Source organism: Bison bison, unplaced genomic scaffold, assembly GCF_000754665.1.
Source record: "Bison bison bison isolate TAMUID 2011002044 unplaced genomic scaffold, Bison_UMD1.0 scf7180017864035, whole genome shotgun sequence".
Lineage (NCBI taxonomy): Eukaryota > Metazoa > Chordata > Mammalia > Artiodactyla > Bovidae > Bison > Bison bison.
This window is the reverse complement of record NW_011494607.1, coordinates 4,932,979-4,954,598: the sequence shown is the minus strand read 5'-3', so window position 1 is coordinate 4,954,598 and position 21,620 is coordinate 4,932,979. Positions and strand designations below refer to the sequence as shown.

Sequence of the window (21,620 nt, the reverse complement as noted above, 5' to 3'; positions counted from 1 at the left end):
TTCCAAAGTAATCCCAGGGCTGATCTCCTTCAGAATGGACTGGTTGGATCTCCTTGCAGTCCAAGGGACTCTCAAGAGTCTTCTCCAACACCACAGTTCAAAAGCATCAATTCTTCAGCGCTCAGCCTTCTTCACAGTCCAACTCTCACATCCATACATGACCACAGGAAAAACCATAGCCTTGACTAGACAAAACTTTGTTGGCAAAGTAATATCTCTGCTTTTGAATATGCTATCTAGGTTGGTCATAACTTTCCTTCCAAGGAGTAAGCATCTTTTAATTTCATGGCTGCAGTTACCATCTGCAGTGATTTTGGAACCCCCAAAATAAAGTCTGACACTGTTTCCACTGTTTCCCCGTCTATTTCCCATGAAGTGATGGGACCAGATACCATGATCTTCGTTTTTTGAATGTTGAGCTTTAAGCCAGCTTTTTCACTCTCCACTTTCACTTTCATCAAGAGGCTTTTGAGTTCCTCTTCACTTTCTGCCATAAGGGTGGTGTCATCTGCATATCTGAGGTTATTGATATTTCTCCCGGCAATCTTGATTGCAGCTTGTGCTTCTTCCAGCCCAGTGTTTCTCATGATGTACTCTGCATATAAGTTAAGTAAGCAGGGTGACAATATACAGCCTTGACAAACTCCTTTTCCTATTTGGAACCAGTTTGTTAGAGCTGGCGTTAACAAAGTACTGCTGACTGTGTGGCTTGAATAACAGATTTTTTTTTTAATAATCTGTTATTGTTTATTTGGACTTAACAATACACATTAAAAAATAGATTTTTTTATTGGCTGCACTGGGTCTTAGCTGCAGCATGTGGAATCTTTGTTCCCAGACCAGGGATCAAAACTGGGCCCCCTGCATTAGGAGTGCAGAGTCTTAGCCATTGGACCACCAGGCAAGTCCCCAGTAATACACATCTTAAGATTTACTGCTCATCACAACTTTCTGTCCTATCCATCTTCTCATGTTAATCAAGACGCTTATGACAAGTACCATAATGGATTTAAGTGTTTGAAAATAAATGGACAATATTAAAAATTATTTTAACAATTTAGAAGTTGGGTTGATACTGTGTTTTGTTGATTCAGTGGCTTGGCAGTGTCTTAATGCACTCACTTTCTTTCCATTTTTTTTGCCTTATGATATTCATTGTCAATTACTCCCTGAAGCCAAACACAATTTGGGGGAAGATCCTTGGTTTTCCGGACTTACTTAGTTCAATTGTCTGCATCTTCCTCTATTATTTAGGAATGAGGAAATCTAGGTATACTCTTTTGTTTTTAATTTTTATTTTATATTGACTGCTTAACAATACCATGATAGTTTCAGGTAGACAGCAAAGGAACTCAACCATACATATACATGTATCCATTCTTCCCCACGGAGAAGGCAATGGCGACCCACTCCAGTACTCTTGCCTGGAAAATCCCAGGGACGGAGGAGCCTGGTGGGCTGCGGTCTATGGGGTTGCACAGAGTCGGACACGACTGAATCGACTAGCAGCAGCAGCAGCAGCATTCTTCCCCATGGGCTTCTGTGATGGCTCAGTGGTAATGAATCCACCTGCCAATGCAGGAGACTCAGGAGATGTGAGTTTGACTTCCTGGATTGGGAAGACCTTCTGGAGAAGGAAATGGCAACCCAGTCCAGTCTTCTTGCCTGGGAAATCCCATGGACAGAGGAGCCTGGTGGGCTACAGTCCATGGGGTCTTAAAGAGTCAGACATGATATAGCTACTAAACAACAACATCAATAGTTCTCCCCCAAACTCTGCTCCTATTCAGGCTACCACATAACATTGAGCAGAGTTCCCTGTGCTGTAGGGTAGGACCTGAATAGCAGAAATTTATTTCTCACAGTTCTGGAGGCTAGGAGTCCACAATCAGTGTGTGGGCAGGTTTGATTCTTGTGAGGCCTGTCTCCTTGGCTTGTAGATGGCCACCTTCTTATTGTCTCAGATGGTTTTTCCCCTGACTGGGCTAATTTCTTCTTCTTATAAGGACACCAGTGAGCTTGGGTTAGGTCCCACCTTAAACACCTTATTTTTATTTAATCACTTCTCTAAAGGCCCTATCCCCACATACAGTCACATATAAGATACCAGGTGTCAGGCTTCAACATATGAATTTGGGAGGGAGGGCAAAATTCAGTCCATAAGAGTGTCATAGTCTCTTTATTTCAGACAAGAGGAAACTGAGAACCAGAGAGATAAAGCAAACTGTCTAAGGTCACCAGCTAATTATTGGCACACTTAGTATCAGGATTGGATCTCAGACTTTGTAATTATTAATGTCCATTTGGTCAGCATTTAAACGAAAACAAACAGAAGCTAATAGAGAAGGCTGTGAGGCGCCAGCATTGGGTAAAGAGTAGGCATTCATAAAAAACCTGTTGGATGATAGACGCCCTTTCTTTAATTAGAAATAAGAACTTTGTATAGATCTGGTGGCTTTTTAAAAGTGTGTGTGCACGTGTGCATGCTCAGTTGTGTTCAACTCTTTGTGACCCCATGGAGGGTAGCCTGCCAGGCTCCTCTATCCATGGGATTTTCCTGACAAGAATACTGGAGTGGGTTGCCATTTCCTTCTCAAAGTGTGTGTAAGTAATACATTTGTATAGCTGATTCATGATGTTGTACAATAGAAACTAACACAACATCATAAAGCAATTATATTCCAACAAAAAATAAGTATAAAAAAATAAGTAAAAGAATAAGGAAAAGGAAAAACACTTGCAACACCCATGTAAAAAATATTTGGAAGGATTTAATCAGAATTAAACATTTAAAAAAGTTTTTTACTGATAAAGATAGATTCATTTTTGTGTCAGAGAGTAAAAATAATTTAAGGGAAAAACTGAAGAAAACATCATTCTACTGAAGAGTAAAACCCTCTATTTCTTTGAAAAACAGATTTCTTAAAAACAAAATAAGATGCCAGAAAGGAATTTCTGAAGGGGTGGTTTTATTTTGCTTCTTCAGACATGAGTTATGTTAGAAGATTACGTGCTTTACATGTTTTATATTCAACAATGTGTGCACACGCTAAAGATAGAAGCAAGACCAGGGCAGTTATTCCCAACAAGATGAATAATAGATTCCTACTTACCCTGGAAAAGCTGTCTTCATAGGGACATTTACTTTGAGATAATTTTCTTTATTTTTAGTCACTTCGTGTACTATTAGATATGCTTTTGCTTTTTCCAGACTTCAGTTTCCAGACTCAGTCTAAGTCTGGAAAGTTATTAGAACTTATTTATGTATGTTCTTTTTACCTGTTGTTTAGGGAAAGGCACGTTTCCCAACTATTACTGTCTTGATGGGTCTAATTCATATATATCCTGAATGTTAGTGGGGATACATGTGAATTTCATATGTGTGTGTGTGTATGTGTGTTAGTCACTCAATTGTGTCCAACTCTTTGCAACCCCATGGATTGTAGCCCACCAGGCTGCTCTGTCCACGGGATTTCTGAGGCAAGACCACTGGAGTGGGTTGCCATTTCCCTCTCCAAGGGATCTTCCTGACCCAAGGATCCAACCTGGGTCTCATGCACTGCAGGCAGATTCTTTACCATCTGAGACACTAGGGAAGCCCATATATACATGTAAAATCATATCTCCAGTAGAAGTTGATTAGAATAGACTTTTAGAGCGATTTACTCTGGTTTTAATAATCATTAGCAGGAATTGGGGCTTCCCTCGTGGTTCACTGGTACAGAATCCACCTGCCAATGCAGGAGACGTGGGTTCGATCCCTGGGTTGGGAAGATCCCCTGGAGAAGGAAATGGAGGAAAAAAACTCCAGTATTCTTGCCTGGAAAATCTCATGGACAGAGGAGCCTGGCAGGCATAGTCCACGGGATCATGAAGAGTCAGTTATTACTTAGGGACTAAACAACAACAAAAAGTAGGAATCAACAGAATGGAGTGATGGAAAGACCAAGAGCTTAAGAAGCCGACCTGTCTGAGATCTAATCCTTGGCTGTGTCCTTAGGTAAATTATGAAACTCTGAACCATAATTTTCTCAATGTATAATAAATAATACCCTGAATTGAAATGAGATAATATATACAGAATATGGCTCTAAGTGGACACTTAATGTTTTTAGCTTCCATTCTCTTTCCATCAAGTTTATTTCCCATTCAAAAAGAGAATTCTGGTGTACTACATGGGCACCTGGGTACAGGGTTCAAGGCTGGTGCCTTTTACTTAATAATTTCATTCATTATTCCTGCTAATCCAAACCCACAGACATCCCTGTGAAATCCTGCCAGGAGTCCTCTGGAAGATGGCATTAGCATAGCATTGACAGCTAAGGGGACTGGAAATAAGCCAAAGGTCATAAATTGCCAAGCCTTTTACAAGCCAAACATGATGGAAACTATATGCCATTTTGAAGGTGATTGGAAAAGCACATGGTTTGGAGTTATTTTGATGGATTAAGTATTTTTCCTGAGTCATCTAGGTTAGAAGATTAAAATTTGATTATGAAATAACAAAATGTTTTTAAATATAGGAATAGTTGAGCGTAAATCAAATGCCCCAAGTTCATGAGAAAATAATCAAGTGAACAAGTGATGTAGTATTCTTTTTGGTCTGATACTGAATCTAAGAAATGTTACAATAGTTTATTGTTTATAGAATAATACATTCTTACAGAATTGTTTTGGAACGCAGGCACTACCCACAGCTGATTGGTGTTTGGCAGCACACCAAAATAATGCCCATGATGAAGGAAAGTTATGAGAATGTAAACTTTTCTCCATAATACCTTATGTCTTTTACTTCAAATCCAGATAGAGGTGGTTTTATAACTCTTCTATGGTTGAAAGACATTCCAGGATGGAAGCTCTCTGGCGGAAGAAGTTACATGATTGTCTAAAGCAAAAGGGCCTAACTTTGGAGGTCACAGATCCAGTTACACAAACTGGAAGCATGCACAGTCTGCATGATAATATGAAGCCCCCCAAAGGCTATGAGGTGCCATTCCAGGTTCTTGGTGGTTAGAGCCAATCTCAGTGAGATTTGCCATGTGATGGGAGAAATCCTAACCCTTGCCCCTGAGTGGTTCTTTATCCCATTCCCAATAGCTATTTAATCTACTCTTATTTTCTATAATTCTTGTTAAAGTATAGTCTCAGCAAGTGTAATCTCCTTTCACTAAAAAATTTTAAAATGCTCTGGGCATGAACCCTCTTAATATCCTTCCCACTCTATCTTCACCCCTCTCTCTTTCCCTCCTTCCCTCCTTCCCTCCTTCCCTCCTTTCCAATTCAACCACCTGTGCTGTAGACTCCAGATCTCTTCTATTTCTTCCATAACTTTGCTGGAAGATCTTTCATTTTTCATGATCCTTAACCTCTCCTTTTCTAGTGACGATTTCTACCCCTCAAGTAAGCACTCTCATCTCTGCCTGCAGTTGTGCTAAGAAAACCGGAAACAGGAAAACCCTCTGTGGATGCTTTGCAGAAAGTACCAGAGGGAGAAGTAAATGCAGTGACCACAGCAGAGAAGAAAGGCAGGACTGTAGTTGGGTGGATATGAGAGGAAATTCCTGGCCACTTGTGCAGGTTAGTCCTGGGAGTAGAGTGAGCTAAGGACCAAGGGAAGGTGTTGCCCAAGTGAGACTCAGAATGAAGCCCTAGAAATGGGGAAGAATGAACACAGAAGAGCGTGAACAGCATGGAGGCCCTGCATGCCAGCCCACAAATAAGATGAAATATCTCTGGTTGTGGATGAGGTAAATAGGTGGTGTAAATCAAAATCACCAGTAACTCTCAGATTCTGTATCTAAGCAGATTATCCATGTATGATTTAAGATATGCTATACAATATCGTGGGCTTCCCTGGTGGCTCAGCAATAAAGAACTCACCTGCCAATGCAGGAAATGTGAGTCCAATCCCTGTGTCAGGAAGATCCTCTGGAGAAGGAAATGACAACTCACTCCAGTATTCTTGCCTGGGAAATCCCATGGACAGAGGAGACTGGCAGACTGCAGTCCTTGGAGTCATAAAAGTCTTAGCGACTAAACAACAACAGCGTATAACATGACATTTGTGGTTCACCAGACTTGTTGATATGTCTTTGTGGTAAGAATACTAATTTCAGATGTTCCAGTAGTACTGGGAGAGGTGTCAGACTAGGAAGAGAAGGGAAGGTGGGAAAAAAGAGCACATGGCTGAGGTCTACAAATAAGATGGACATATGCATATTGTTATAGTTAAAAGGGATAACCAACAAGGACCTCCTGTGTAGCCCAGGGAATTCTGCTCAATATTATGTAACAACCTAAAATGGGAAAAGAGTTTGAAAAAGAATAAATACATGTATATATATAACTGAATCACTCTGCTGTACACCTGAAACTAACACAATATTGTTAACTCTACTCCAATATTAAATAAAAAGTTTAAAAAAAGATTTTATGCAGTTAATAACCAGAGAAAGAGAATGTCACAAATGCATGGATTGAGTGAGATTTGTCAAGTACATGACTAAAACAAAGATTCACATACTGATTCTAAAACCCTGATTTACTTCTCAAAGAATTCTATGGGAAAAAAATGATGCACTCTGAAAACCTTGAAGAAAGAGATGTCTCCTTATGCTTGCATAATTATGTTTTGTGAAGTATCACAATCTGTCACTTAGGTAGGTAAGGATAAGACTTTCATTGTTCTTTATTTATATATGAGAAAATTGTTGGTTGGAACAATAGAGTGGTTTAATCAAGGAAGGACTGATGCTGAAGCTGAAGCTCCAATACTTTGGCCACCTGATATGAAGAAGAGCCAACTCCTTGGAAAAGACCCTGATGCTGGGAAAGATTGAAGGCAGGAAGAGAAGGGGATGACAGAGGATGAGATGTTTGGATGGCATCATCAACTCAATGGACATGAGTTTGAGCAAACTCTGGGAGAGACTAAAGGACAAGAGAGCCTGGCCTGCTGCAGTCCACGGGTTTGCAGAGTCAGACATGACTGAGCAGCAACAACAATCACGGAACAAAAGGGTAGAATAGAATCTCACTTACTTGTCTAGAGTTCTTCTCACTGAAGCCCAGCCTCCTCTGCTGTGGCCAAATTGTGTCATGCCTTTGACATGGTATCTGGAGAAAGCAGCCGCTCTAGAAGACCCTAGTGCTCTCTCTGCCCTGGAGTCCCAGAAGAAAGCACTCCCACCACATGGCCCTGCTGGCTACGGAAGATCAACCTTTTTCCCTTTGCCTTTTAAGGAGTACTTGGTGTTCTCGCTCTTTATAATCTTCAATTAGATTTTGGTTATGGAGGGCTTATTAGTGCTGTTTTATGGATATTTTTAATGCATTTTCTTAGCTGGAAGCTATTTAGGAGCCAGTTTGAGAAGCTTGTAAATAAGAACTACAGGGAATGGTCTTTCCCTAACAAATTTCAACCAATTGGCTTCCTAACGTCACATGAGTTTTTATCATTTTCTGGGTAGAGGTTTCTTTCTTGATCAATCTGAATCTTGTTATCTGGCAGAATAGTGCATATGACAAGAGTGCATGTGGGTATTAATTGTTGACGCAGCCTTTTGAAAGCCTGCAAGCCCTGAATCTTGTTCTAAGTGCATGAGGGTTGCTCTGATCCACTCTCAGGAGCCAGCACCTTGGGGGCAGGATGAGTACCTGGATGTGTCAAAGCCCACATGCCCAGGACAGCAGGGTCTGTGGAAAGAGGTGTCCTCCACCCTCCATTCCCAAGCCTGGAGACTGGGTGACTTAAGTTTTCTTAAAAAAAACTATTCACTTTAGAACAGTTTTAGATTTACAGAAAAACTGCAAGATAATACAGAAAGTTCCCATTACACCCCATGCCCAGTTATCCCTTTTATTCACATGTTATCTGAGTAAGATGAGTACATATGTTTTAATGAATGAGCCAACATTGACACATTATTCATACAATTAACTAAAATGCATAGCTTGTGTAAATTTCCTTGCTTTTCCCCTCATGTTCCTTTTCTGTTCCAGGATTTGGTACATCGCACATTGCATTTAGTAATTTAGTTATCTTATCTTCTTAGGCTCCTTTTGGCCCTGGTGACTTCTTGGACTTTCCTGATTTTTGATGACCTCAACAGTTTCAAAGAATACTGGTGAGATGTTTTGAACACTATTTCTCAATTAGGGTTTGCCTGATGCGATTCTCATGGTTCCACTGTGGTTATGAGTGTTGGCGAGGAGACCCTTAGAGGGGATGTGCCGTCCTTATTGCATCATATCAAGGGTACATACTATCAGCATCAGAGTTGATCTTGATATCACCTGGCTGAGGTCATGTTGTCAGGTTTCTCCACTGTCCAGTCACTTTCCCTCTGCCTTTCTGTGCTGTACACCTTGGAAGGAAGTCACTTTGTGCAGCCCATGTTTGAAAGGGGAATTATGATCCAGCTCCTTGAAAGCAGTGTATCTATGTACATTATTTGGAATTATTCTACATGGGATATTTGGTTTGTCTCTTCTGTCCCAATTTTTTAAAATCTGTTTAGTCATTTATTTATATCACTAAGGACTTGTGGATATTTGTTTTATACTATACATAGTATTGGACTTCCCCAGTGGCTCAGGGGTGAGGAATCCACCTGCAGTGCAGGAGACACAGACTGGAACCCTGGGTTGGGAAGATCCCCTGGAGGAGGAAATGGCAACCTATTCCAGTATTCTTGCCTGGGAAATCCCATGGACAGAGAAGCCTGGCAGGCCACAGTTCATGGGGTCACAAAAGAGTTGGACGCAACTTAGCAGCTAAACAACAACAAGTGCATAGTATTAGGCTGTTATAGTTAATCAATATTAATACGAATAATGATTAGTTATAACTAATCATCTAAAGACTAGTTTATTCACATCTAATGATGACTAGCCATAACTAACAAGTATTAATTATTGTGCTTGTGCTTAGTCTCTCAGTCTTGTCTGACTCTTTGTGACACCATGGACTATAGCCAGCCAGGCTCCTCTATCCATGAGGATTCTCCAGGCAAGAATACTAAAGTGAGTTGCAATGCCTTCCTCTGGGGGATCTTCCCAACCCAGGGATCGAACCCAGGTTTCCTGCATTGCAGGCAGATTCTTTACCATCTGAGCCACCAGGGAAGCCCAAGAATACTGGAGCGGGTAGCCTATTCCCTCTCCAGGGGATCTTCTCGGCCTAGGAATCGAACCAGGGTCTCCTGCATTACAGGTGGATTCTATTAATTATTAATATTTATCAACTATAGCAGCCTAATACTATGCATTTGTTGAACTGGGCAGAGGATGAGGTGGTTGGATGGCATCACTGATTCAGTGGACATGAGTTTGAGCAAACTCTGGGAGATAGTGAAGGACAGGGAAGGCTGGCGTTCCGCAATTCATGGGGTCGCAAAAGTCGGACACAGCTTAGTGCTGTAACATCAACAACAGCAATCATCTAGTACGACTTTGTTTTGTTGCTCAAGTTTTGCTAGTGTTGACTTCTGGTAGCTCTGCCACTTGGTTCCCTTGTCACTTTGATATGTCTGTTTTATGGGTTAAAAACTTTGAGTGTTTCCTTGCTTTCTGGCATGATGAGATACTCCAGGCTCATACTGCATATGTCTAGCCCTAGAATCAACCATTTCTCCAAGGAGCCCTGTTTCCTTTTACTGAAGAATAGTTTAGAAACCATGATCTGGGTCCTAGGTATGCTGGTTGCTATTGGCATGTCATTGCTGCCAGGCTTTGTCAGCTGGAGAAGTAAGGATATGTACAAATGTCTACTAACCCATGTATATTGGCACATCTATAGATATTCCCATAGGCAACCATTTGCTTCTAAACATAAATGTGAGTTTATACCAGTGTCTCTGACTGGAGGAGTGGCAGGCAGGTAGCAAAAGGAATGGAAATAATTGCTGAGGCTCCATGGCCACTTGAGAAGCAGCAGAGGAAAATAGAGGCAGCCATGGTTAGAAGAAAATGAAGAAGTATCAACTCAAATGTGTATCACTTTCTGGGTGCTCTTTTGAGGTAGGAGCAACAATTTAAGAGGCCTGTTGTAGTACCTTGCTCCAGTATTCTTGCCTAGAGAATCCTGTGGACAGAGGAGCCTGGTGGGCTGCTGTCCATAGGGTCACACAGAGTCAGACTCAACTGAAGCGATTTAGCATGCATGCATGCATTGGAGAAGGGAATGACAACCCACTCCAGTGTTCTTGCCTAGAGAATCCCAGAGACTGGGGACCCTGGTGGGCTGCCATCTGTGGAGTTGTACAGAGTCTAACACGACTGAAGTGACTTAGCAGCAGCAGTACTTTGAAGGAGGTGTCACGAGAGAGTCAGAATTCCCATAGATTAGAACAGTTTAGAAGTCTGGGCTCTCTGGTCACCAAGAAAAGGTGTGACATGTTCAGTCTGCTTATCATGGCTGAGGGCACATAATAGATCTTAGAAAAATTTCCATTAAAGTAGTTAAAAATTGTTCTCATGCTTTAAGTATTATTAGATTTGAGATTTCTGCCTTAGAATCTACATTTGCTATGAACCCAGATTGCTAAAATCCAAGGTCTCCCACTGAGATTTCTAGAAGCCCAAATTTTATAAGAAATTAAACTGCTTATGAGAGGATTTGAATTTAATGAATTTCTGGATAACATCCCTCGAGGTGTGTTATCCTGCGCTGCTTTGCCTTGGCTCTTGGCAGCCAGAACTTCTGGTTAATCAGTTCCCTCCTTGCCAGGTCTGGGGAAGTCTGCCTTTCTTTGAGCTATTCACTGCTTTCTGCTAAATGAAGCCCAAGGAAGCTGCTCCCAGCTGGGTAGAGTGTATGAACACCTTGGACCCTCAAAAACATTCTTCATGGATAGGAGGTGAATGTCATCCATGCCAGCCACTTACTCCCCACTCTCCTCCCTTTCTGAACAACCAGGTTTAGGGACAGCAATACTGAGAGGCAGTGAAAGAACAAGGAGACATTCTGTATCTTTCCTTCTCTCCTTCTCCTTCCCTTTCCTCCTCCTCACTCCCTTATTTGTTCAACAAATATATCAGGCCCTTTACCATGTACCTGGCACTGTACTGGCCCGGAGGAGGCCACTGGAGGCATGGACTTTGATATCTTGGAGCCTTAACTCTGTTTGGAAACCAGACATGAAACAGTGTACCTAGCTCCTCCATTATTCAATTGTGTTAGGTGCCAACAGAAATGGGATCTCACCTATTTGGTGGGGGTGGGTTGAGGCTTGGCCATTTGGTTGAGATCTAAGGGATTCTGGTGTTGATTTTGGCTAACTATAGCCCTGAGCTAAGCACTCTGCTTGTGTTGTGCTGTCTAATTCTTCTAGCAATACTTTATTTTCATTTTACGGTGAAGATACTGAGATTCAAAAGGCTAAGGAGATTGCCCAAGGGCACAGATCAGGAAAGTGAATGTGTCAAGACTTGCTTGAGGTCAATCTGAACACACTGTGTCCTGCCCATCTCCCTGCTCAACAGGTCTCATCAAGAGAAAAGCAAGCTAGGGGTGGGGGAAGGCAAGTGTTAAAACAGTGAGTAAAGGTGTCCCCGTGGTTAACAATTAAGTCACCTGTTCCACTCTTTTCACCAGCTGCCACTGAACAATATTTAGTTATTAAAAAAGGATGACCAAAGAAATTCCTCTTTGAGGCCCCCAGGTACAGGACTGTCCTTGCCTGAGCCTTTCAGGGATGGATTAGAACACAGCAAGGTTGCCTGTCTCCATCACTGCAGTTGTAGCTCCACATAGAGTGTTCACTGAATGTGATACATCTGTGATACATTAACGCTGGTTAATTCATTTTCCTTGAGACCTTTGAATCCTCCTCTCCATCAACTGCCACTGCTGTTCTTTTCCTGAGTCACTATCTCTTGCCTGGACCAATGCAGTGGAGTCTTCATGGGTTTTTCTGTTCACCTCTTTTCAATCTCTTTTCTGTTGCCTCTTCTGCTTAAAACCTATAAAGACTTTCCATTGCTGACATAGTAGAAACCAGCATGGCCTCCTCATGGCCTGCAGAGACCTGCCGTTTCTTAGCTCCGTCTCCCATTATGCCTCTGTCCTCCCCTGCTCCACTCCCAAGACCTAACCACTCTCGGAAGTCCCTCCCCCACACCCAGCTTTTACCTGTTGCTCTCTGCTGTTATTCCTGGCTGATCTTCTATGCTTCCCGCTCTGCTCAGGCACTCCTGGATACTCAGGAACCCCTCCCTCTCCCTGTGGACTGTTGAATATGGACCAGAACTGTATTACCATACAGTTTTCAGCAGACTTTTTCTGAAAAGGGCCTGATAGTAAACATTTTTTGCTTTTCAAGCCTCAGCATCTTTGACACAACAATTTAGATCAGCTGTTTTAGCCTGAAAGCAACCATAGATAATTTATAAGCAAATGAGTGTGTCTATACAATGTTACATACAAAAATAGACAGCAGGTCGGAGGTAGCCCCCAGGCTGTGGTTTGCTGATCCCAGCGATCCCAGTGCTGATCTCACTAGCTGGTGAGTTCCTCAAGTGAGAGAGCTGGTCTTGTTCATCTTTCTATGCTCAGTATCCAATATGGGCCTGGCACAGAGTGAGAGCTTAGTAAAGGCTGCACAGATGAGTATGTGAGTGAATAAGTTGATCGAGTCAAATCAGGTTGAAAACTGAGCATTCAGTAGTTTCAATAAGAACCTTGACTGAGTGAAGCAAGCTGGAAGCAGAAACATCAAGTCTGTACAGGGGGGGATAAATTTTTTTATATATCTCAAGGGATGCAGAGATAGCACCTTTGAAAGGATCTGGATCAGTGTGGCTAAAAAGCTTTGACCATTGTCAGGCTGCCAAGGGTTAAAAGGAGCCTGACGCCTTGGGCAGTGGGATCAGTTCTCCACCATCCAAGTCTCTGTAAATAAACAGTGTTAAAGCTCAAGAGGGTAGTTATTAAATGTGGATTTTGCTTCATACCTGCCACTTTCCATGGAGGAGTCTTAGTCACTGATGGGTTTGCTCCAGAGAGCCCTCAGGGTTTGCATGCACAACCCTCAGCCTTTATGCAATTTAGGATTGGAAACTTCTGCAGCCCAGTGTTGGCCAAGCCTTGTTTATTCAGCTCAAGGTATTGCAGGGGTGACCAGTGTCTTGTGGTAGGAGAACTTGTAGGCTTTGTAAGTAACGTTTTTTGAGTTAGGGGAGGTGATCTAGAAAATTCACTTGCTCTGAGCATCTCTTTCCCAGACAAAGCCAGATAACAAAGAAATTAGTGTGCTCCCAGGGAGAAACATCACCACTAGTTGAGTCTTTAAGATACACTTTTAAAAAGAGCTTTTCAATGTTACAGACATCTTCTTGAGCCAGAGCAATTACAGAGTTATATTGAGTAGCATTTGGGTATTGACTTTTGATTTGGTAGGAGAGGAAAATCGTGGGCACACAAGGCATTTAGAAATGTTTTCCCTTACGTAAAATGGAACAGAGAAACACAGGATGGACACTTTGATTGGAACAGGGAACAAATGATGTGCACTTAGCTGAATTGGATTGATTTTCCTTTTTACTGAATACTTTCCTGTATTTTGTGCCATTTCAGTTCACTTTGCAATACCAGGTCCAGCTTCTCCCATGGGATTTCATACCATGAAGAAAGGGAAAGCAAAGAGCCATTTTTATAAAAAGCCTCAATAATAGGATAAACCTAACACATAGATGTATTGCCTCTGTTATTTTTGGTCCAAATGTGTAGATTTTCAAAATTCCGTAAATGGAACATTAAAAAATAAGACAGCAGACATTGAAACTTTCAATTGCACTCAATAAATATTTGGTGAGAGCCTCCTTCATGTGTGCCCCAGGTATCATACTATAGACTAGGAATATAGTGATGACTGAATGGTTCCCTACTTTCCAGAGCCCAGAGTCTAACTGGGAGGTGTTCCATTTATCTATTGTTGGGTTAGCAAACTACCCTAGACTTTGTGACAAAAAGCAATAACTTTTATTTTGCTTATAATTCTGTGGCTCAGAAAATCAGTCTGGGCATAGCGTTTTTATTTTATTTTTTTTTCAATATTATTAATTTATTTTATTTAACCCATTATACCAAAAAATGTCATTGTTTATACAATCAATATAAAATTATGAGTGAGATATTTTACATTCTTTTTTTTTAATTTTATTTTATTTTTAAACTTTACAAATTGTATTAGTTTTGCCAAATATCAAAATGAATCCGCCACAGGTATACATGTGTTCCCCATCCTGAGCCCTCCTCCCTCCTCCCTCCCCATACCATCCCTCTGGGTTGTCCCAGTGCACATAGCATTTTCAAAAGGTGGACTTCTAGGAGATGAACTGGAGTGAGATGAGATTAGATGTAGGGAGAACAGTTGTGATATTATGGCAGCTCAAAACAGAACTCATGTCCATTGAGTTGGTGATTCCATTCAGTCATCTCATCCCTTGAGTTTGTGTGAACTCTGGAAGATGGTGAAGGACAGGGAAGTCTGGCATGCTGCAGTCCATGGGACTGCAAAGAGTCAGACATGACTGAGTGACTGAACCACAACAATAAATGAGAGAGATCCAACCAGTCCATTCTGAAGGAGATCAGCCCTGGGATTTCTTTGGAGGGAATGATGCTAAAGCTGAAACTCCAGTACTTTGGCCACCTCATGCGAAGAGTTGACTCATTGGAGAAGACTCTGATGCTGGGAGGGATTGGGGGCAGGAGGAGAAGGGGACGACAGAGGATGAGATGGCTGGATGGCATCACCAACTCGATGGACATGAGTCTGAGTGAACTCTGGGAGATGGTGATAGACAGGGAGGCCTGGCGTGCTGCGATTCATGGGGTTGCAAAGAGTCGGACACGACTGAGCAACTGAACTGAACTGACTGAATGAAGATTGGTACTATAGACAGAATGGAGAGGAACCTCCTTGGGGCAAGATATAGAGGAAAGGCAAAACTATTTGTGCACAGAAACTGGATCAGTAGGGACAGTGTTTCATATAATCTGAGGGCCACCAGGAGGGTAACCTACCAAAGTCCTCTTCTATTTATTATCATTCCAGAATTCAGCTGTTGTTGTTGGTACATTTGTATTAAGACTTGCTTGTTCTTTTAGTCCCCAAAGCAAACCCTGGTGTCTATGACTTCATCAGAACTATTTCTTTAGAACAAAAAAAATTCAAGGTAGTGTTCAACTAGCATGGAGTATTTAGAACAGCTGCCACAGAATCTGACTTTAAGCTTTATACAAGCTAACTGTATACAAGAGGAGTTTCATTTCTAAATAGGCTCAAACTTCTTAGCACTGTATAGACATTCCCAGTAGAATAGATTAGCCATTCACTGATCCAATAAATATTTATCCAGTGCTTACTCCATGCAAGGCACTATTCCTGGGGATAGACATGCAGTGAGTGAAATAAAGCTCCTGCTCTCATGGATGTTCTTTGTATCCTAGGAACATGGATTTGTCAAATCTAGAAAGGCCTTCCTTGAGAATTGGATATGAGGTTTTATCAGGTTGATTTGGCATAAGTGAGGCCATCTTCTCAGTGGGATAGGTGTGCATTTTGTGGCATCTTAGACCATAGACTTGGCTGCACTTACCACTCATTATTAACTTAGTGCTCATTAACAAAGAAGTCATTCTGAGAGCTTCAGCACAGAAGTGACAGTAGATGGCTTCCCAGGGAAGGAAAGGAGCATGCTCAATAGCTGGGACCCAAAGTTGTGTTTGCCTGTTCAAATTCTGACATTTGAAGAGTATGTTAATTCACATCGTGTATTTGTTTCTATCCTATTTAATTTCTATTTTTTAACACCCATTATCTGTCATGCCCTTTGCCTCTGAAATGGGTTTCCAACAATTACTTGAGGGGAAGCATTTGGGCTTCCTGGTGACTCAGACAGTAGAGTCTGCTTGCAATGCAGGAGGCCAGATTCGATCCCTGGGTCGGGAAGATCCCCTGGAGAAAGGCATGGCAACCCACTTCAGTATTCTTGCCTGGAGAATTTCATGGACAGAGGAGCTTGGCAGGCTACAGTCCATGGAGTCACAAAGAGTAGGACTTGACTGAGCAACTAACATTTTTACTTTTTCATAATTGCTTTACAATGTTTTTTAGTTTCTGCTATACAACGAAGTGAATCAACTATATGTATATATACATCGCCTCCCTCTAGGTCATCACAGAGTACCAAGCTAGCTCCCTGTGTTATTCAGCAACTTCCCAGTAGCTACTTCAGACATGGTAATGTATGTATGAGGAATTGGAAGACAGGAGGCATTTTGGCTGTGAAGGAATGTGTTTCCAGTTGCTGCCTTTTCTAGTAGCATCTGCAAGTGTAAAGCCAAGGCCTAGGGCCCATGTGCCACAGAGAATCAGAGCAGTGCTGCTCTGCATTGTATTTGGATGGGCACTTTGAGAATTCCAAGTCTTGCCATTAATAAAAATTGGAAGGACTGTATTACAAGGCTTCCCTTGTGGCTCAGATGGTAAAGAATCTGCCTGCAATGTGGGAGACCTGGGTTCGATCCCTGGGTTGGGAAGATCCCTGGAGGAGGGCATGGCAATCCATTTCGGGATTCTTGCCTGGAGGATCCCACGGACAGAGGAGCCAGCAGGCTATAGTCCCATAGGGTCCCACAGAGTCAGACACCACTGAAGTCCGACACACATGCGCATATTACAAGGTAAATATCTCTCTGTGTAACCCTGAATTTCATCTGTAACAAACTTACTGGTATTTGTCAGAAGTCTATTTGCTGGCACTCGCGTACAATTGTAGTAAACTATTTCTTGCTAACCCCAGTGACTATAAGGCCCAGAAATAATTTGAAAAGCCTTTAACTGACTCATCAAAGAAAGGGTACGTTCTTTTTAGAGTACTAAGTGTATTTTATGACAGTCTAAATTGCTAATTCACATATGGAACACATAATAACTCTCTGTTAACCGGAGCACCTCCTTCGGCAACGAGGCAAGATAACTAATAATTTATGATACATTCTTTAAAACTCAATTTTAACTTCCCTTTGTAGACGACTTGTATTTTTTTATTTGGATCATGTTTTCATTCAGTTATGAACCTTCTCCATGATTTAAATGGTTAAAAAAATGGCCTACAGTTTATCTGAAATTCAAACAGCTGTTGTCTTTACATTTTTATTAATGTGTATTAATGTTTTCAAAGCAATTTTGCTGCTAGAATGAGTGTGTGCTTGTATGTGTGTGTGTGTATGTGCGTGAGCATGCACACACACATCATCTCAGAGGCATTCTTGGCAGATAAGAACATGATCTGAGTAGCAGATATATGATCTCATTTTTTTTTCCTGGGTAGTTTGCAATTTGGATTTAGGCTCAAAGGATTAAGTGTTTTAGCCTATGATGATTTCATAGACGCCAAAGCCTAGAAAGTTTAATCTGCACATCTCAGCTATTTCGTAATTTCTAACTATAGAAATTATAGAGGCTCTGTGAGCCCATTCTACTGAGATGGAAAGGAGTATGATGCTTATATTTTGGAAAGATTACTTGAGCCTTTGAAGCATTTAATGTTGCTTTAAACAGTTTGTTCCTCAACAGGAATATTTTGGAAGCAGCAGTAGCTAGAGTTTACTTTTTTTTTTTTGAAATTTACCCTAATTTCATTTTTGTGGTAGTTTTGATTGAAAAACACACCAAGGTTAATACTCTGTGCCTGTGTGTGTGTGTGTGTGTATGCTCAGTCGTGTGGGACTTGTCGCGACCCTATGGACTGTAGCCCGCCAGGCTTCTCAGTCCATGGGATTTTCCAGGCAAAAATACCAGAGTGGATTGCCATGCCCTCCTCTAAGGGATCTTCCCAACCTGGGAACTGAATCGATGTCTCTTTTGTCTCCTGCATTGGCAGGTGGATTCTTTACCACTGTGCCGTCTGGGAAGCTCACTTGATGCATACCTACTAAAACTTAGAAAGTGCGGATATTACTTTTTAATTTTTTATTTACTTTTTTAAACAATATTACTTTTTAGCTGGAACCCTCAAGTTGTTATCTGACCACTGAATACTTGATCATCTAAATAAAAATGGGGTTAAGGATAGCAGAGATTGGAAGTTGGAAAACCCTCATATCTGCTGTGTCATGTTGCCTTTTCCTATTCATTTATCCTAAATATATTGACATAGCAGCTATAATGTGCCAGGCACTTTGGAGGGGGTGTATATCACCTAAAATAAATAAAGACCCCTGTCTTCATGAACTTCAATTTCTAGTAGGAGGAGATGGGCAATAGCAAATAGACATATGGTTAAGTAAATTGCACAGTACACTAGAAGGTGATAAATGCTATTCAGAAATAGAAAAAGGAGAGCAGGATAAAGGAGATTCAGGAGCCTTGGAACTGGCAGGGGAGGTTTGCAATCTTAGGTAACCATATTAGGTCTTCCTGAGCAGTTGGCATTTAATTGAACTAGTGAGACACTAGTCATACATAAATCTGGGAAAGGAATGTTCTAGGCAAGGAGACTGCAGTGCAGTTGCCCTACATCAGGAATGTGCTTGGATTGCTGGAGGAACACAAGGAGGCCAGTGTGGCTGGAGGGTGCAAGTGATGAGGTCAGAGCCATCACTGGGGGAGTCAGTTCCCTAGAACATCCAGGCTTTTGTAAGACTTATCGCTTCTTCTCTGTGAGAAGAGGGAAACCACTGCAGACTTTTGAGTGAATGAGTGGGATGTGCTTAGTTGCTCAGGCATGTCTGACTCTTGAAAATCCTTTGGGCTGTAGCCAGTCCAGGCTCCTCTGTTCATGGGATTTTCCAGGTAAGAATACTGAAGTGGGTTGCCATTTCCTCCTCCAGGGGGTCTTCCCCACCCAGGGAGTGAACCCATATCTCCTGTGTCTCCTGCATTGAAGACAGACTCTTTACCTCTGGAGCCATAAGGGAAGCCCATGAGTGGGATGTTCCAGCTTATATTTTAAAGGAACTCCTTTGGTTGCCATGTTGAGACTGGACTGCAGAGTGTGTCAGTTTCGTAGGTTTTCTGTAACAAAGTTCCACAAACTGGGTAGCTTAAACCAACAGAAACCATCCTCCAAAGTATCCAGGGCAGAATCTTTTCTTGCCATTCCTGGTGAAATGGCTGGTGGCTGCTGCCAGTCCTTGGTGTTCCTTGCTTTTATCTGCATCATTTCAGGCTCTGTCTTGTTGTCATATGGCCTTATCTTCCGTATGCTTCTTTGTTCCTATGAGTTTTCTTCTTTCCTTATAAGGACATCACCAGTTAGATTTTGGGCCTATCTTCCTTGGTGGTTCAAATGATAAAAAATCTGCCTGCAATGCAGGAGATCTAGGTTCCATCTCTGGGTGGGGAAGAGTCCCTGGAGAAGGGAATAGCTACCCACCCCAGTATCCTTGCCTGGAGAATTCCATGGACAGAGGAACCTGGCAGGCTATAGTCCATGGACTTGCAAAGAATCGGACATGACTGAGTGACTAATACTTTAATCCAGTATGACCTCATCTTAATTTATATGTTAATTACCTTTTTTGGTGCCACTATCAGAGAAGGCAATGGCACCCCACTCCAGTACTTTTGCTTGGAAAATCCCATAGATGGAGGAGCCTGGTAGGCTGCAGTCTATAGGGTCACTAGAGTCAGACACTAGTGAGCGACTTCACTTTCACTTTTCACTTTCATGCACTGGAGAAGGAAATGGCAACCCACTCCAGTGTTCTTGCCTGGAGAATCCCATAGACAGAGGAGCCTGGTGGGCTACAGTCCATAGGGTCGTGAAGAGTTGGACATGACTGAAGTGACTGAGCATATACGCAGTTACTTTTGCAAAGGACTTAATTCCGAATAAGGTCACATTCACAGATACAGGGAATCAGAATTTGAATGTGTATTTTAGGGAGTCACAATTGAACCCATTAAATGGGCAGAGGGGTAGAAGCACAGAGACCAGATGGGAGGACAGATGATGAGGACCAGAGTGAGAACAGTACAGTGATGAAAAAGATCAATTTACAAATGTGTTCTGAAGGTAAAGTTAATGAATTCCTGTCAAACTGGCTACTGAGGTGTTGGGGAGGACTCAAGGATGATGTTATGTATCCCCCTAAATTTATATGGTGAAATCCCAATGTCAACAACAACAGCAAATGGTATTAGGAGTGCTTAGGGAAGTGCTTTGGTCATGAAGGTGGAGCCCTCGTGAATGGGATTAGTGCCCTGTAACAGAGGGTCCAGGGAGACCCCTAGCCTCTTCTACCAGGTAAAGATGCAGTGAGAAGGCTCCAGCTATGAGCCAGAGAAAGCACCCTACCCAACCATGCTGGCACTATGACCTTGGACTTGCTGTTCCTAGAACTATGAGCCATAAATTCCTGTTATTTATAACGTATCCCGTTTGTGGTGTTTTGTTACAGCTATCGAAATGGACAAAGATAAATGACTCCAAGACTTTTGGCCTGAGCATCTGGAAGGAAGAAGTTGCAATCAGCTGAGATGGAAAGATTGGTTTTGGTGAAAAGATCAGGAGTTCGGTTTTGAATTTAAGTTTGAGATGACTTTTATATGTCTAAGCAAAGGTGATTTGTACAGTGGGGATTATAATGAATCCATGTTACCTACTGTGGCACTTAGTAACCTATTGAATATTGACCACTGGAAAAAAATCATAATTTGGTGACCAACTCCTCAAGCCAACCATGATTCCCATCAGAAACAGGCCAAAGTGAAAGTGGAAGTGTTAGTTGATCAGTCTTGTCTGACCCTTTGCCACCCCATGGATTCTAGCCCGCCTGGCTCCTCTGCCCATGGAATTCTCCAGACAAGAATACTGCAGTGGGTTGCCATTTCCTTCTCCAGGGGGTCTTCCCAACCAGGGGATTGAACTTGGTTCTCCTGCATTGCCAGCAGATTCTTCACAGTCTGAGCCACTGGCAGGGAGATAGGGTAAAATCAAAACATTTTGTCTGCTGGTTACCTTTTCCTTCTAACTTCACTTGCTCTTCAAAAGCCCATATTGTTAGGTCTCTTCTCTCTGCCCAGTGACTCATGGAGTAGCATTTGAAAAATAAGGAGTTCCTAAGTCAGTTCTGGAGAATTACAGAGGGAGTCTTAGGCTAGAGTCACTAAGAATTAACAGTGCAAAATGTCTTTCTGTTCTCTCATCTGATCGCCGGGGAAACTCCAATTCAACACTTATCTCCTAAACTCCCCTGTGCTCACATGCTGTCTTTCCTGTCAGTTTTCCTCATATAAATTAAAGCCCAGCACCATTGAGTGCCAGGTTAGAGAGCAGGGGATGGTAATTGTAGGGCCACCCCAGGGCTACAGGGTCACCAAGTTCTGATGGGAAACTGCACTCCCTCTGGCCAGCAGTGTCTCCTTGGTAGCCTAAATTCACTAAACACATAGTAAAAGGAAAAAAAAAAAGGGGGGGTTTAAACATGTTGAGTGAAAGTTTGGTTGAAAAATTGTACCTACACTTTTCACTATTTTCTTAAAAAAAAAAATCTTTTCTGGAATTATAGAAATTTCTTTTGCCATCTTTCCTTACTTTTCATCCAGGATAACACTGCACTACAACTTGTAATGTCCTGGGTCCAAGTATTCTTAGTCCAAGTCTTT

The 21,620-nt window shown here is 41.9% G+C and overlaps 1 long non-coding RNA gene across 1 annotated transcript in view; it reads left to right on the top strand.

The window, feature by feature from the left end:
• The window catches only part of LOC104984754, a 160,979-nt gene that overhangs the window by 85,454 nt on the left and 53,905 nt on the right, over positions 1 to 21,620 (top strand). Inside the window, exon 2 of the long non-coding RNA XR_824781.1 lies at positions 8,055 to 8,126. This is a non-coding gene — a long non-coding RNA (uncharacterized LOC104984754). The remainder of the gene's footprint in view (positions 1 to 8,054; positions 8,127 to 21,620) is intronic.